Source organism: Tupaia chinensis, unplaced genomic scaffold (genome assembly GCF_000334495.1).
Source record: "Tupaia chinensis unplaced genomic scaffold, TupChi_1.0 Scaffold000117_2, whole genome shotgun sequence".
NCBI lineage: Eukaryota > Metazoa > Chordata > Mammalia > Scandentia > Tupaiidae > Tupaia > Tupaia belangeri.
The window spans coordinates 9,546,237-9,563,315 of record NW_006159583.1 but is presented as its reverse complement, the minus strand read 5'-3'; the positions used below and the strand labels follow the sequence as shown (position 1 = coordinate 9,563,315).

The window sequence follows — 17,079 nt, the reverse complement described above, 5'->3', positions numbered from 1 at the left end:
TCGGCATTCTTTTTGTGTGTATTTGTCTCATTTATAAGTTTGGCCAATGGCTTAAAATGATATTTCTTGAGAAAAATATCTACTTTCATGCATATCCACTTATTAAGTGGGCTCTTTTTTTTCTTTTTTTACTGTTTTATTTTCATTGTTATTTGAATTTTAACAGGAAATGAGTTTCATTACAAAGAATGGAGTTATAATGGTAGAATTTCAGGTTTTGAAAATAAAATAAGCCAATTCAGTGAATTACATAAAACATCATCTCAATTCAAGAACCACCAGTTTTGGAGATTAGTAGAACAAAGTATCACATCGCAAATGGACCTAGCCCAAGAGAAGTCTGCATGACTCTTCTATTTGTTAATAAGGGTTTTTAAAATGTGTTTCCTCCTTCCTACATTGGTTTATTTTAAATCATAATCAACTGGAGCGAACAGGTGCTGGACTCCCAAATGGCTGTAGTTCGAGTCCTGGACCTGGCAGCTTGAAAATTATACCAGGCTTGTGTGCATATATGCATGCCAAAGATCCTAGGAGGAGAAGAGATGAAGGGATTGTGGCATGGCCATCCTTCCTGGGGCTGTGTGTATGATTTCTCACTTTCCCTCTCACTGTCTCTATGTATCTCTGAAGAGCACATGTGCCCTGTAGTAAAAACCTTAAACATACATACATACACATACGCAATCAGTTATAGAGTCTCAGACGAAAAAATAACTTCATTCTCAATACATTTGCAATAGAGTCCCCTAAGAAGGCTTAAGATATTTTATCCTGCAGTGTGCCAGTCAGATTTTGGTGTTCTTTGTGTATGTGTGTGTGTTTCATTCATTTTTTACTAGAGGGTGGTGCCCTCACCAGAGAAAGCTAGAGAGAAAAGAAGAGGGAGAAAGCAACCCCCACCACCACCCAGTCAAGGGGTAAGGAAAGGTCACATAACAATCCCTTCTGTTTCTTCCTCCTTTTTTGAGATTTTGGGCATACCGGCACATGCCACCATGTGTGATGACTGGAATGGTGCGGTTAGCCCTGCGGGATCCAGTTCTCTTAACTACCAGGCCAGAGGCTATCTCAGCTTGTGTCTTTTGAATAAATGACTAAGAGCTGTTAGCTCTGAGTGTTCTCCCCCATTCCCCTCATTAAATGCAGATTAGCAGAGTTGTATTGAGTTTTCAATGATTAGTTTCTCTTTAAATATAATTCATCTACTTAAACACTGACTGAAAATGAGATCCTACTGTGTGCTTGGAACCCATCAGTGTACACATAGGTTTGAGATTCCTGCTTCCACATCTTGAGGGTGGTAGCAGGGCGAAGAACAGATGGTGCAATTAATCTACGATTCATCCTATGAAAATTAGGTACTTTTTCTAGTTGAGCTAGTAAATTGAGCTATAAGAAGAGAATGCCCTAAGCACTCCCTGTGTTAAATTCACTACCAGGGAGTTGAGAAGGTGGGGAATTAGTCCACTACTTGAGTTGTGTCTTTCGCCAATGTCTAGGCTTTATTCACATCAAGCATGCTACCACACAAGCAAGCATAGCAAGGGTAAAGGACAGGGAGATGGGATCCTGCTCAAGGCCAGTAGCTGCACTATCACCAGGAGGGAGCTCTACTCCAAGATAGTCCAAGGCTATCACTGGGAGGAGCCATCAGTGCGAATCCTCCTCCATGGAACAATGCGTTAGTGTGGCAGGGTCACTACAGGCTCTGGGCCAGGTGGACTTCAAGCTGCAGCGGTGCAGAGTCAGTTCAATTCACTCTTGTCAGGGTTGGAATGCCTCCAGATAGAGTGCCTGGTTTATATGCCCCTTTACCAAGGCCTTGCCCTGTGTCATGTGTTCTTGTCTTTGCAACCAGTTTGATCATTGGCTTGTCTTGGCTTATGGTGACAGTAATTTATCTGAGCAGTTCAGGTGGGACATTTATGCAGGTCTGCGAAAGTGATCAAGTTAGATTATGGTGTTGGGTACTTAGCATAAGTAGGGCCACTTTGGGCAGTGCTCTTTATATTACCCAACATTAGATTTAACTGACAGACTACTTGTTAATACAACTTTGAAATCCTTCAAGGTAGTTAACATCCCTAAACATCAAAGTAATGATGGTTTTAGGCCCTAAGGAATAAAGAACGTCTAAGAGGGATATTAAAAATCATGGTAGGGCTCTTCCTTGAGATTCAATATTAATCAAATGTTGTTTACCTATATACTTACCACTTGATTTATAATTTTGGCAGACATAGCTATGTTGGACTGTGTTCCTCGGCTAGCATACATGTTTCATGCTGAAAGCTGTTAACTGATTCCTGCTCTATTTTTACGCTTACGACTCAAAATGCCTGAGTGGTAACAAGGACAGAAGCATTCTGCGATACAAACTGCACCAACAGCTGAAGCTCTTCCCACTGCTTCCGCGTGAAGCCGGAGCTGATCAGGCAGCAAGCAGAGAGAAGGGTTCTCATCTAGATCAGGACTGCTTTTTAACATCTGGGTGCGAGTGGCACACTGAATAGTAACAACGCAAAAGGGCATTTTCAGCCGTACAAAAGGAAGAATCGCTGCGCTTGCTAGCAGAGGGAGACGCGGATCCGAGATCACAGCCGCCTTCTGGTCTGTTCAGCGTGAGATTTTTTTGTTTTGGGCCTGGTCTGAGCCAGCCCCACATAAAGAATCGAGAAGATGCACTAACAACAGCCAATACAAGGGCCACTGTAAGGCTCAGGGGGCCACTTCAAACGAAGCCGGACACTAGCAAATCCCACAGTGCAGAAACCCTACAGCCTGGAACAGCCCGCCCCATTGCCTGCCACCACCCAGAACCAGGTTGCCGCGGGCGGGGCTTGCCAAGATATTTAGCGGCACCCGAGGCCACGCCCCAAATCGGAAGTGACGGAGACGAGCTAGCGCGTCGAAGCTACCTCTATGGTTTTCCTCTCGTTCTTGAGTCGGGAAATGGCCGCTGTGTAGTTACAACGGAGATAAATCCCGGGAACCGTGCTTCGGCCTGTCAGGTAGGCCTTTCGCTGCAGTTAGATTACTCAGAGGGCGTGAATACTGAAGACGGGTGGGTATGGTTGACTCTTTTGTGGGTGATGTGACTAGTTGGCGGAGATAAGAGAACCCAGGAGACGTTGCGCCGTTATGTACACGTTTTTCCGTCAGCTTCCCTCAGGTTTTTTAGGCGTTGCGGGCCGAAAAGGTGAGGGAGTAGGGTGAGACGGAGAACGGCGCGCGCGCGGCTACGAACCTGGCTCGAGACCCCGAGACCGCGCGGCCTTTCTGTGCGCGTGCGCAGAGTTTCTCTTCCAACCCTTCCCCCATTTCTTCGACTCCGACCCCTGCGCGTGCCCGACGGAACGCTCCGCGCACGCGCGCTCGCTCCTTTCTCCCTCGCCCCGCCTACCGCTCCCGAGGCTTTCCGAGGTGCAACTTGTGTCCGCCTCATTGGCTGGGAGCGCTACTTTTCTTCCCGGCCTTGGAGGCTTTGATAAAATAACAACGACTATCAAAGTGCATGGTCTCCCCCTTTTCGCGTCGTCTTTAAACTCTTCCTCGCCTTTAGGCTCCCAGCCGGTTTCCGCCTCGTTTTTGTTACTGTATTCGGTTTTAGGATCCTGTTGTGCTGCTCCACATAGCTGACCCCCAGGGCCTTCCTCTGGCTCTTGGTGTTGCGGGGAAAGTTTTCCGCCTTGTTAATCTTACCGGTCCCCCTGGCAACCCAGTTCGTTTTGAAGCGAATATGCCCTCTCGATTCAAATAGTCGATGCCTAGTTACTGTTTCTTAGCATGGGCATTTGGTCTTAGGTGTTGGATTTAAGAATGGCGCTGCCACACCCGGGCCGAAAGGGCTGTTCTCCAGCAGTGCAAGTAAAGCCCTGTCCTTTTGGCAAGCGATTCAGCCTGTAATTACACTCGATCGGAAATGTTACAGTAATGGTTGGTAGATAGCTGGTGGAAAAATGGCTTGATACATATATATATATTTTTTTACACTTTTAAATCTCTTCAAGCAGATAGTATGGGCAAAAACTTTTCTATATAAAAGTTTTTCTTTTAGCGTTTTGGAATTGAAAAAAGTACATTTAAAGTTGAAAACGAATGTGGTTAAAACCCGTGAAAAGATGACTACTTTAAACTTGTCTCCTGGCACAGCAGCGTCCTTTAAATTTTGTTGGGATTAAAAGGCAAAACAAAATTCCTTGTTCCTTGTGGAATTTTTTTTTTTCAATTGAATTCTAGTTGGAGTGGCTAGGCTGCGTCTAGATAATAAAGAAGAATCTTGATGTAGGAAAAACCATTTTATTTGCATGAATGTGAGATACTTGTCATTTCAGGGTAAATAATTTGATTGGAGGGGTTGTATGTCAAATGCCTCATGGTAAACAACTCAAGGCCTATTTTCTGATAGCCCGGAACGTCTTGTTTTAAGTATTTCACCTTTATATTTTGGTTATCACTGAAATCTCCTTTAATTCTGATAATTAAAATAATATCAAAGAAAACTATTCAGCTAAAGCCAGTTCCTGGCTTTCTGGTATTTTAGGACTTAATGACAGGCTTGTAAAAAGTATTTACTAGTAGGCTCTGGTCTATTTGAATTTATCAATCTACTTATATGGGAAGCAAGCTGTTGTAGATTAGCTGTGTGGTGAGAAGACTTGCAGAAATGGAGAAGATTTTACTGAGTTTTATGTAGAGGTTTGGATTAGGAGTTTTCAGAATCTACATTTGAAATCATAAATTGTAATTACTGTTTTTCTTTTTTTAAAAAAAAAATCACAAAATAGAAAACCACGTGGCATGCAGTACCTAGTTTGCAGGAGCCATGAGGAATCTTCCATTTGAAATAATAAATACAGAGGATCAAGAAGACTGGAATATTTCTGGATAGTCAGTATAAATGTTTAGGTTGTTTGTGTAGGATATGAATTTTTCACACTCAGCTTTTTGTTTTGCCATAGGGCACCTGCGCTGTCATAGAGACAGAGGGAGGGAAGGTGAGAAAGCACCTGAGGGGGAGCTCTCCTCAGGATTTTGGGCATACATGCACACACTCCTAGCTTGATTTTCAAGCCATTGAGTCTGGTACTCAGACCATGGTCAGCCATGTGGGAGTCCAGCGCCTTAACCACCATGCCCCCTGCTGGTTCCACATCCAGCTTCTTAAACAGTGGTCATCAGTATTACCTCCTTGGAATCATAAGCATTTGATATATTTTTTAAAAGAATTATTTAGCATTTGATATATTTTTGAAAGAATTATTTAGCGTCTTTGAGCTCTGACCTAGTTGGCGGTGATATAGCTAAATGCACCAAGAAGGTTGGCATCCTCGGTAAATACGGGACAGGCAATGGTGCCAGAAAATGGTGAATATTGACATCACCAGCACGCCAAGTACACTTGCTCCTTAAGTGGCAAAACTAAGATGAAGAAACGGGGCTGTGGGCATCTGACACTGTGGTTCCTGCATGAAAATGGTAGCTGGTGGTGCTTGGATCCTGCACCACTTTGGTGTCACAGTAAAGTCTGCCATCAAAAGACTGAAGGAATTGAAAGACCAGTAGAGGCTCCATAGGCATTTGGAATATCACTGTCCTACAATAAATTGCTTAATTTATGTAACAAAAAAAGAATTGTTGAATTTAATTTGTTGTTTTTACTATTAAATTTCATCAGTGAGAGAGAGCAATCTGCCAGGTCCGGGGCTCAAACCGTGGTTGGCCTTTGGGAATCCAGTGCCCCAACCACCATACCACCTGTGACCCCAGCATTTAATATTTTACTTGAGAGACCAGCAGTTAGCGTAATGGCTATGTCGCTGGACTCCCACGTAGTCGACCACGGTTCGAGTCCCGGACCTGGTGGCTTAAACTCATGCCGGGCACGTGTGCGTGCGTGCCCAAGATCCCGAGAGGAGAATGGAGGAGTAGGGATTGCAGCGTGGCCATACCCCTGGGGGGTGATTTCTCGCTTTCTATCTCTGTCTGTCTGCTGAGCGCATGCACCCTATAGCGAAAACCTCTCCAAAAAAAAAAAAAAGAGAAAAAAAATTTTATTTGACTGTCTCCTATACTGAAAAAGAGTCTACTCACAACAAGGTGATAATTTTGCGTAATATTTTGGGGGTTTTAAGCATTTTAATTTTACTACTACATTTTTAGGTGGAGGTTGAAAACTTAAGATCACATAAAGGAGAGAATGGTAGAGGCTAGTCTACGATAGAATGCAGGTATTTTGATTTTCAGTTTGCACCCTCTTTAGCAGGGTCTAAGACAACAAACTGGACTAAGAACTAAGAATTAGTGATTAAACCTTTTAATTATGGAAACTTTGAAGCACAAAAGGAGAATAGTTTAATAAACTGCCATGTTCTTGACATTTAGATTTAATAATTATCATCGATTTATCAGTTTTATTTCTTATTGCTTACTTTTTGTGGATTACTTTAAAGCAAAATTCCAGACATATTTTTAAGCATTTCTGGAAAGACAGTGCTAGTCAGTGCTCTATCAAAACTAGAGTAACCTCAAATACAAGAATCATTTAAATATGATGGCTAGTTTACAGAATGATCATCATAAATAAGTTTTAGCAGTAATGACAGCTAATGGTTGAATACATGCCAAGTGCCAGACATTATGCAGAGCTGTTCACATTCATTAGCGCATTTAACCTCATACTTAGAAGCACCATTACTACCATTTTACTAACCTTATTTTACATCTGTAGAAATTGAATCCTAAAGAGATTAAGATAACTAGTCCACTGTTGGGCAGCTAGTCAGTTGAGCCAGGATTTGAACCTAGTCTACTGGAGTAAAACTTAGGAAATTTAAAAAAAAATGAAATAAAATTTTTTTGTTTGTCTGTTTTGCTCGAGGGTGTGTCCTTGCCAGGGAGAGAAAGAGAGAAAGCACCTCTCTGGGCATGATCAGGCAACAGTTTCTTCTCCCTTCTTATGGGATGTTGAGCATGAACTCATGGTCATAGAGTGTTTTTCAAGCTTAACAGCCATGTGGGATCCAGTTGTCTTAATTCCCCTTGTGATCAGCTGGCCTCACATACTGTTTTCAAAGATGTAATAGTAATAATTTGCAGAAGTCTGTGGTCTAAACTTCTTTAGTCTGCTAAAATGAAGACTTGGCTTAATATGCTGGAAATAGTAATATACTGAATCCATTTTGGAGGCTTTATCTTGGGTATTTTGTTGAATACAGTTTTCTTTTTTTGATCGCTATTACTTGATTGTTCTGTATCATTCCATAAAAAGACAGGCTCTACAGTATTTAAGAACTATTTTTTTTTTTTTCTTTGCTAGAGAATGTGTTTGCTAGCCAGAGACATGGGGATGGGATGGGGGTAGCACTTCTTTTTTTGTTTTTTAGAAGTATTTAACTTTTTTTATTTATTTTTTATGTTTTGGAGAGGTTTTTGCTATAGGGCGCGTGCTTGTCAGACAGAGGCAGAGAGACAGAAAGCTAGAAATCACCCCAGGGGGGATGGCCACGCTGCAATCCCTTCTCCTCCATTCCCCTCTCAGTATCTTGGACACACACATGCGCCCAGCGTGAGTTTTAAGCCACCAGGTCTGGTACTCGAACTGCGGTCGACTACATGAGAGTCCAGCAACGTAGCCATTACCGCTAACTGCTGGTCCCTATTTATTTTATTTATTTATTTTTTTAATTTGACCACAGAGGGGCAGCATGAGAGCGAGAGAGAGAGAGAAACCAAGCTGCCAGGTCTAGGACTTGAACCATGGTCGGCCATGTGGGAGTCCAGCATCTTTAACCACCATGCCACCTGCTGGCCCTGGTGGGGGTAGCACTTCAATGGAGTGTGGTCACACTGCAATCCCTTCATCTTTTTGAGATTTTAGGCATGCACACATGCTTGCCCAGTATGTTTCTCAAGCTACAGAGTACCAAATTCCAACTGTACTTCTAGCCATGTGGGATTCTTTTTTTTTTTTTTAAGAATTATTTAGTTCCATTTATTGTTATTTTTAAAATTTGACCAGACAGAGGCAGAGAGAGAGAGGAAGGGAAAGTGAGAGTGAGAAAGGAAGCCATAAGGTCTGGGACTCAAACCACAGTTGGCCATATGGGAATCGAGCGCCTTTAACCATCATACCACCTGCCTGCCCCAGAGCCAGGTGGGATTCTTATGCCTTAACCACCAGGCCAAGGAGTCTGCCCAAGAACTTTTATGTTTTTAGAAGGCAGAGACTAATTTCCTTTATATTGTATTCCTCATTGGTTAGTAAATCCTTTGAATAAAGAAGCATGAGGCAGTTTATTCCCTATTTGTATTCACAAATTATTTTGTTGTGATAAAGGAGAAACTGGTCATTTCGAATTCTCTATTTGGGTTTGGCTGCATGAGGCACATGTTAGGGTTATTGACGTGAACACAGGAGGGGGGAGTCAGGCGATCTTAGCCATATTTTGGGTTAACCATTTACACACTCTGATTATAGCTCCTAAAAAGACAAACAACTTGTCTCTCTTTTTTCTCCCAAACTTATTTCCCACATTCTTGAGCCCCAAACTTAGGGACACTATTGCATCTTTCTTTTCCTCACTCCCTGTGCTCTACATGCCCAGCAGTCTATGAAGAAATCCTGTTGGTAGTGCTTACAAATCAGATCCTGGATTTGCCAATTTTTTTTCATTGTTACCACATTATCCTGGTGAGCATTATCTTTAACTTCAACGTTTGTCTCCTTGCTTTCCTCTCTATGCTGTCTGTCCTCTACAAGAAGCAGCTCTACTAAATTGTAAAGCAGATGATGTGACTACCCTTATCAAACTCTCTAAGGGTTTCCTGTTAGAGTTACAGTAAACTCTGGGCTTCTTGTTCTGGCCTACTAAAATGGTGTTGGGTTGTTGAAAAAGTCATGGTGCACTTTTGTATAGAATAACAGATAAATATGTCGTGGTTTATGATGACCCAGTATTTATCTGTTTTCCTACTCCTGCCTTGTACCCTCTGCTTGATCACAATGTGTCAACTTTCTTAACTTTCCTGTATTTGCTATTCCTGTTCTGTCTGAGATTCTTGATTCTTCTATGGATCTTTGCAGTGCTCCTTGTCTTTTTTTTTTTTTTTTTTTTTTTAAAGAGGTTTTTGCTATAGGGGCATGTGTGCTCACCAGAAAGACAGAGAGAAAGATAGATAGAAAGCAAGAAATCACTCCCCAGGGGGAATGGCCATGACGCAATCCCTTCTCCTCCATTCTTCTCTTGGGATCTTGAGCACACATGCACACGCGCCCGGCATGAGTTTAAGCCACCGAGTCCAGGACTCAAACCACGGTTGACTACATGGGAGTCCAGCAACATTGCCATTACGTTAAATGCTGGTCCCCCTAACAGCTTTTTAATAGAAGCTAAGTTCACTCATCTAATGGCATCACTATCTCTGTACTTTAGTAAATTTTTTCTTTTCTTTTTTGTTTTCTTTTGTTACAGGGTGCATGTACTCACCAGAGAGAAAGGGAGGGACAAAAATCATCCCCCAGAAGAAAGCCACACCAAAACCCCTTCTCCAACAGTCTCTTCAGGATTTTGGGCATGCACACACATGCGTTTGATATCTTTTTCAAGCAGCCTGGTCCAACATCCGAATTGCACAGCCTCCCATGTTAGATCCAGCTGCCTTAACCTCCGTGCCACCTGCTAGCCCCAGTAATTTTTAATCCAGTTGTAAAGACAAATTTTTGCCCATGTGTGCACAAGAAATCACTTGAAAATAGCACAGAATCAGATGTTTAACCGACTATAACTGATTATGCACCCTAAATTATGAGTATTCTTTAACAAATTTAAACAATAACGTTTTCATAATGCAGTTAATATGGCAATCTAAATTAGTTCATGAATTCAAAGTCTTATCAATTTCTATCAACCATGATGATGAATAGTTGTCAAAGAAATGAAAAAAGAAATCTTCACTCTAACAAATGCTTTTGAAACTAACTAACGGGCTACAATCTATAAAATTAAAACCAACCGCCCAATATAACACCTAGCTATTGCCCCATTTTCTATTCTCTCACTCAACATTACATTTTCTTTTCAAACTCAGGAACCATTCCTACAAATAAGAGTTTACTTGCCAGTGAACCTAATTGTGAAGCGAAATCTCTTCTAATTTTTAATTAAATTATCTTTGTTTATTAAGGAATATAATCTCAAGGGTTTTATTTCAAGTATTTTATAAATTTAAGCAACTTACTATCATACTAGAAAAACAACAAAAAGGCATTTGTTTTAATAAATTCCTTATTTAACAATCTATAAAATTCATTGATATGCAGCAAGAGTAAGGCCTTATTGTTAAGATAAAAAAAATACAATTAGGAGTAACTTTATGAACTATCATAGTGGTTAGCATATTAAAAACAAAGTATGTTTCTTGGGACCAGCAGTTAGCGTAATGGCTATGTCGCTGGACTCCCACGTAGTCGACCGTGGTTCAAGTCCCGTACCCGGTGGCTTAAACTCACGCAGTTATATGGTACAGGCATTCACAGGAGAGAGATGGTGAGAAGGAAAGTAAGAAATCACCACATGGCCACACCACAGTCCCTTTCTCCTGGAATTTTGGGCATGCACACACACATGCCCACTGTGTTTCTCAAGGTGCAAGATCTGAGACTCCAGCCCTGCTTATGGCCACATGGGATTTTTAAGCTGGGGGATCTGGGACTTGAACCTCAGTCATAATTAACCATGTAGGAGTCCATACTTGAACCACCACACCCTGTGCTCCTTGTCTTTAGTTTAGATGTTAAGTCCTTAAAGAGGTCCCAGGGACCCACCTAAGTATCAATAGTTCTCTCCCTAATTCCTCCTAACATATTACTTTGTGGTTTTCCTCCTTTCTAATGTGCTACTTGTTACTATTTGATGATTTGTTTTCTGTCTTGTCTCAAGAGACTCCAAGGTAGTAGGAATCGTGTTGTCTTATTTGAAATCCTGTATTTCTAGCACTAGAATAATAGTGCCTGGGGGCCAGCAGGTGGTGTGGTGGGTAAGGGCACTGGACTCTCACACGGTTAACTGCGGTTCCAGTCCTGGACCTGGCAGCTTGTTTTCTCACTTTCCCTCTTTCTTCCTCTCTCTCACTCCCTCTGGTCAAGTTAAAATAAAGAAATAATTTTTATTTAGAGGTTTTTTTCCTATAGGGTGCGGCGCTAGCCAGAAAGACAGAGGCAGAAAGCGAGAAATCACACCCCAGGGGGATGGACACGCTGCAATCCTTTCTCCATCCTCTCTCGGGATCTTGGGCACGCACACACACGCCCCTGGTGTGAGTTTAAGCCACTGGTCCAGGACTCGAACCACGTTCGACTACATGGGAGTCCAGTGACATAGCCATTACGCTAACTGCTGGTCCCAAGAAATAATTCTTAAAAAAAAAAATAATAATGCCTGTCATGTAATAGGCACTTAATAAATTCAAATGGACCACATTCTGAAAGCTTAGTGTTCTCTTCATTTGAAAGATGGTGCTTGTATATAGTGAGAGCATGAGGATTAAATGAGGTAATGTTATTTAAATACATCACCTAGCACAGATCATGGTTGGTATTAGATATTTAGTTTATTGTGATTTACTACTGATACCTGTTTCTAGTTTATTTTTGGAGGGCAGGAACCCCTTACATAGTCATGTCTCCCATGATGCCTATTGGCTCGTATGTAGACTCTGGTTTAAAATTTTAAAAATTTAGTTAAGCTGGTCATAGTATTTAATACTATTTTGTGTTACATGCTACATACCATTGGAGTTCTTGGTGGGGATATGTGAATATATTAATAGCTTGTGAACAAGAATATATACCCACTGGTCTGATAGCTTAGATTCCCTTCTCCCTAGTTTGCTGTTTTCTGTTGTATATTTTCTTGGAACTTGCAAAAAATCATGACTTGGAGTAAGAAGATATTTATAATTTGATTCTTCTCCGATATAGAAATTAAAATTAGCCTTTTGAAATTGTGAGAAGTGTTACCTTTAAAACAGCCTGTATTACAACAGTGAATTGGTAGTTCTGACTTAATGCATAATAAAATTTCATGATTGTACACCATGAAGTTAGTGTACTGTCACTAATTCAGGAAATTAGATTTTTCTTTGCCCCTTTGGGAGTTTTGATTTTTAAGAACAACTTGTATGCACCTTAGATATCCTTTTATTTATTACTTAAAAAAATAATTATTTTAGTTAACTTTATTTATTTGCTTATTTTTTAAATTGACCAGAAAGGGACAGAGAGAGCGAGCGAGAGCGCGTGCGTGCGCATGAGAGAGGGAAGAGTGCAAGCAAGCAAGCCTCCAAGTCTAGGACTCACACTGAAGTTGACCATGTTGGAGTCTAGGGGCTCTAACCAGCCATGCCATCTGCTGGCCCCGATATCCTTTTATTTCTATACCAAGCCTACCTGCTTTTTGTTTTTGCTACTTATATTTTCCTTAATTATTAGATTTCCATTCCTCTTTCCTAACCTGACCCTCAGATATCTTTATCTTTCCGGTTTTTAGGAATATTTATATTTAGAGGAAATCATTCTTTCTTCTTTTTTTTTTTTTTTTTAATTTTATTTAACTGTTAAATTATTTGACCAGAGAGGAACAGAGAGAAAGTGAGGAAGCAAGCAAGCCATACACCAGGTCTGAGACTCAAACCACACTCTGCCATGTGGAAGTCCAGCGCCCTTAACCACCATGCCATCTGCCAGCCCTTAGAGGAGACCATTCTTTTTTGAGAGTGTTTAGGGCACTCGTGCTTGCCATAGAGAGAGGAGAGAGGAGAAAGCACCATCACAGGGAATGGTGATGTTGCAGTCCTTCTCTACCGCTTTTGCCTGTCAGGATTTAGGGCCTGCTTGGCATGTTTCTCAAGCCACTGGGTTCGGGACTCAGATCACACAGTTGGCCTCATGGGATCTGACTGCTTTAAACACCAGACCACAGAGCTGACCTTAGAGGGCACCTTTCTTGATTTACCAATTTAGTCTTATTTCTTTATATTCCTAATTTCCTTGCATTCTTAAAAATCTGATCATTATTTTATTAGATTGGTGAATTTTAATTTTTTTCCCCTTCATTTAAGCTTGTTTATAAATTCTTTGCAGGGATATGCCAATCTTGTATTCTTTACTTTATGCACTCCGGCGGTTTTTTTTTTTTTTTGGTAAGAAATATTTGGTTAATTTTATTATTATTTTTAAATTTGACTAGAGGGAAACAGAGAAAGTGGGAAAACAAGTCACCAGGTCTGGGAATTGCATTCAGGCATGTGGGAATCTAGCACTTTAACCACCATGCCACCTGCTGGCCCTGTCTATGGTGGTTTTTAAATTCTTTTTTGTATACTGAATATTATAAGGTCAATCTTTTCATTATTGATAATTGCTTAATATTTTATGCAAATTTTAAGCTTGTTTGCTTACTAAGGATTAGTTTAGAAAGCGTTTGAGTTCGATTAGTATTTGTTTCATTGGTTACTTTTCATTTGAATGTCTTACACTTATTTGGAATTATTTTGATGGCTAGTATGTGAAACAGACCAAATCAGAAGGAAAGTGCCAAGGGAGAATAAATGTCAGAGGATTAAAGTAAACTTGTATTTTAGATGTTATAAGCTGCTACTGTAAATATTAACTACAGATTATATAATGTATTTTGATATACTAAGATGACACATAGTTTGGAATTTACTGGTAGAGTGGCATCATGTCTTCTGTTTTTTTCTTTTTTCTTTTTTTTTTTTATGTCTGGTGTTTTCTAAAGCCCATGTTGCTTAAGATGCTATCAGTTTCTTGATGCACTGCTACAATGTATACTTTTTTTTTTTTTTGGGAATTGAGCTTTTTTTTTTTTTTTTTTTTTTTGGGGATTTTTTTTTTTTTTTGTGAGAAAGAGATATTTTTGTTATAGGGCATGTGCCCTTGCCAGAGAGACAAGAGACAGAGAAACAGAAACAGAAAGGGAGAAACCACCACTCAGGGGGATGGCCACACCATAATCCCTTCTCCTCCATTCTTTTCTCTTGGGCATGCACGCACAGGTGCCTGGCATGAGTTTTAAGTTGCTGGATCTGAGACTTGAACTATGGCCGACTACATGAGAGTCCAGCAATGTAGTCATTATGCCATCTGCTGGCCCCAAGAATCGAGCTTTTATGGTTAAAAGTTTACAGTTTTCTAAGTCACCTTCTCCTGAAATCATTAAATGCCTTTATTAGAGTTTATTCCTGTGCCAGTGTATGCATTGTGAACAGTGGATATTTCATTTATCATAAGTCAAACTAATATTTTTTTCCATCTTTGCTAGGAATTTGAATTTAGAGTTCAGTTTCTCAGAACAGTCTCTCCAGGAAGAATTTTACAGTATCATACAGACTTCACTTCTTGATCAAGAAGTCCTGAGGTATATCGCATTTATTTTTCTAGTTTTCAGTTTTGACTTATTTGAGTAAATGTGACTATTGGAAGTGATGAGATCTGGGGGCCAACAGATGGTGAAGTGGTTATATCACTGGACTCCCACTTGGCCACCTGTGGTTTGAGTCCTGTACTCGGTCTCTTGAAAATCACACCTGGTGTGTGTATGTGCACATCCAAGATCTTGGGCAGAGGGTGACTTCTTTGTTTCCCTCTCACTGTCTCTGTCTGTCCCAGCTCCCATCCCCACTAGCGCATGTGCCCTAAGGCAAAAACCTCTTAAAGATAGTGATGAGATCTGAAGCTTTTTGTTTTTGCTTGCTTTGGCAGCTTTTATTAAGTAAGCCAGATTTTAAAAAAAGAATTTTATCTTTAATTAATTTGTTGTTACTTTTGATTTGCTCAGAAAGAGAAAGTGAGAAAGCGAGCCTTCAGGTCCAGGACTCGAACTGCAGTTGGCCATGTGGGAGTGCCCTAATCACCAGGCCACCTGCCAGCTATAAGCCAGATTTTTAGTCTTAGGAAATAGATTCTTTTCATCTCTCCTGCTTCTAGGTTGTGTGTCTGCCTCTTCTTCTGTAAACGTATCTACTGAAAGACTTAGAATATAACCAAGCCAATTTTAAAACAAAACAAGATAAAAAGACCTTGCTACTTAAACCTTCTTCCCTAATGCAAACAAGAAGAATTTTATAACTTTTTCTCCCTTATTGTGATATTAAGGTAATTAAAATTAATTGCTTATTTGCCAAATACTGTATTAAGTGAATTACATATATCACCTCATTTAGTCCTCTACAACTTTTACATAGTGGGTACTATTTTCTTCTTTGTTTTACAATTGTGGAAACTGAATTTTAGATTGAGGAATTTGCCCTAGGTCACCCCATTATAGAAGCATTTTAGCCTGTATTTGAATCCAGGTGGCCTAAATGCTGAGGTCTTGTTCTCAGCATCTTTTAGCCAAGTGTATTTTTGCAGGAAGGCAGAAAAAGTGTATCAATCCACATTTCCTTTGGACTGTAACTATTTGACAGATATGCTTTCTTCCCATTCATTTTTTTTTAGTTTCAGGTGTGTCTGTTAAACAAAACAAAACCCAAACTTAAAAATGTCCCTGCTTTCAAAAAATTCTTAAGAGTCTGGAGAGTCTGGGGAATGCATTCATCCTACAGTTATTTATTAAATACCTGTAGTGTTCATATGCCACATACTACGCTATATCCTGGAGATAAACACTGGATGAAAAAAACAAAAGGCATAGTCTTTGCCTTAACCTAGTTTTAACCTAGTTTTCAGCCTAACAGGTCGTTCATAGTTAATGTGACTCTGCATTTCTACTCATAGAAATAAAAGTACCTGATTGGGGGGACCAGCAGTTAGTGTAATGGCTATGTCGCTGGACTCCCATATAGTCGACCGTGGTTTGAGTCCCAGACCTGGTGGCTTAAACTCACGCCGGGCGCGTGTGCGTGCCTCCCCAAGATCCCTAGAGGTGAATGGAGGAAAAGGGATTGAGGTGTGGCCATCTCCCCTGGGGGGGGTGATTTCTCGCTTTTTGTCTCTCTCTCTTTCTGGTGAGCACACATGCCCTGTATCAGAAACCTCTCCCCCCCAAAAATAAATAAATAAAAAGTGCCTGATTGGGGGGCCTGTAGTCTTGAGAGAACTCATTTTACTGAGACTTCATTAATCTTAATTTTGTGATCCCATCCCAATAGATTTCTGGACTTGGACAGTCTAGAAAACTTGCCATGCATCATTTACTAATAAAGTGTCATACTTCCTAATGGTTCAGATTCCTTATTTTGTAAACTGTAAATGTGATTTTACTGATTTCATTATATTGTCACAATAAAACGGTAGTTTGCTAAACCACATTCGTCTTGTGTTCTGCCAGGTGCCACAGCTCCCTGTGTTAATGCTAACTTCATGTGTTGTGAATTTCTAATTCCACTTTTTAAATCTGATCTTTATAATTTACTTGTCTTTATGTATTTCTTGCTTACTTGGGATTGAGAAGAAGAGTAAGAGTAGAAGACAAAGGTGATTGTTAGATAGTTATGTTTCATTTTTAAATAGACATCTGAAATCTCTTGAATTTGTCGTTCATATTCTTTGAGAAGAATGTATGCAGACATTATCGCCTCTTCTGTAACTCAGCTCATCCTAGTAATTCCATGTACTGTTTTATAATACTGAGCAAAGTATAGGTAGGTAAAATGAGTACTTTAAAAATACTTGGTTATGGGAGATTTACTTTAAATATATGGAAAGTATAGCTCTTGAAAATTCAGTAAGTTGATTTTTATGGAAATGATTACGTGAGTGTAAGAGAAGATTAGGAAATAATTACATGTAGTAGACATAAACTTGGGAGGCTAAGACTGTATAGTCAGTCTTAGGAATCATTGAAAAGTTGAAAATGTGACATTTGATATGTACGTGCAGTGATTTGTTCTAGCTCTGTATTTAATTTTGTGAAGTGTAGTTCTTAATTCTGTTGCTTGTTAGTTATTTCTTTACCTACTAAGGTCTAATTATAACATTAGATAATTTGTAGGTAAAGTACTGAATGACCCAAGGATTCACCCCCCCCCCCCCCACACGTCTTGATACTTTTT

The 17,079-nt window shown here is 40.2% G+C and overlaps 1 protein-coding gene across 1 annotated transcript in view; it reads left to right on the top strand.

Moving 5' to 3' along the window:
* Window positions 1-2,872: 2,872 nt before the first annotated feature.
* Window positions 2,873-17,079, top strand: part of BCLAF1 (BCL2 associated transcription factor 1) — a 42,127-nt gene continuing 27,920 nt past the window's right edge. Inside the window, exons 1-2 of the mRNA XM_006144348.3 lie at window positions 2,873-3,014; window positions 14,346-14,441. The gene's annotated coding sequence lies outside the window, so the exon portion shown is untranslated. The remainder of the gene's footprint in view (window positions 3,015-14,345; window positions 14,442-17,079) is intronic.